Consider the following 1,324-nt stretch of genomic DNA (forward strand, 5'->3'; position numbering starts at 1 on the left):
TGCTCCATAGTTTTTGATGCTTCCCTCCCACCCTTTGAAGGTGGGGATTGGAAGCATGAACCTGGTTCCTCAAGCATGGTAGTGATGTTTGTGCTTTACTGGTGAGCCACCACCCAACCTCCAAAAAGGTGCATTCTAAAGGGTCACTGTTCAATGGATGATTTTCTAAGGCACAAGCAGAGTTAAGAGAAACCAAGGCGGGGGGTGTGGGGTTTGGGGTGATAGCTCACTGGGTTAAGTGCACATAGTACAAAGTGCAAGGACCTGCAAGGGGGGGTTGCTTCGCAAGCAGTAAATTCACGCAGATCTGCAGATGTCTACCTTTCCTCCTCACTGTCTTCCCTTCCCCTCTCAATTTCTCTCTACCACATCAAATAAAAATTTATTAATTAAAAAAATTAAAATGAAGAAGGTATAGCATTGTCACACACAATGTGACACTAGGAAATGTGTGAAAACTTTTATTTAAATGAATGAAATATTTTTAAATTGCTTGTGTTTATGTAGATTTTTACAGTTAACTTGACCTCTGGCAAAGAGAAATTCACTATTGCTAAGGAATTTTACCCCTCCCTCTCCCTCTCTCCTCCCTCCTTCTTTCTCTCTCCATAACATACATTTCCTAACAAGGACTCAATATCCAAATCCTTACTTTCTCCTAAAAGATGAGTTTAATGGGAAGAATAGTGTTTTGTTTGCAGTGAGAGACACTATTAGCTCTCCCCACAAAGAATTGTATCTGCCCAGCTAGCAATTACAACCTAAGTTAAGATGAGTGGCCCAGTTACACTGATAAAACTGCTGTTACTGCTTTCACTCTCTAACTTGCCAACAAGATCCTCTGTTCCCTTATCTTTGACTGAGGCCAACACAACAAGAGTAGGAGAAGTTGACATTCTGGCACTTCAAAGCACAGGACATTGTGAACAAGCATGTGAGTTGTTTGTGTTGGGCTCTGCTAAATAATAGGCCAGATTGGATGCCAGTAAAAAGATCTGAAGCATAGTTTTTGATGTTTACTCATGTATAGTTTATCATTCTGCATATAAGTTAAATCATCTTTTCCAAGGCTCAGATTCACTTCTTGTTTCTTTCCTACAAATGTGTATATATGTTAAGAAGCATATTTTATTCATTTATTTCTTTCTGCTCAGTTCTGGTAGGTGGTGGTGCTCAAGATTGAACTTGGTACCTCAGAATCTCAGGCATAAAAAATCATTTTATGCCATCTTCCCTGACCCTAAGTGTTTTTATTGTTAGAAATTCATAGAAACTTTAAATGTGAAGGGAGGACAGAAGGCATTTTGCCCAACTTCCTCACGTA

The sequence above is a fragment of the Erinaceus europaeus genome, chromosome 7 (assembly GCF_950295315.1).
Source record: "Erinaceus europaeus chromosome 7, mEriEur2.1, whole genome shotgun sequence".
Classification (NCBI taxonomy): Eukaryota; Metazoa; Chordata; class Mammalia; order Eulipotyphla; family Erinaceidae; genus Erinaceus; species Erinaceus europaeus.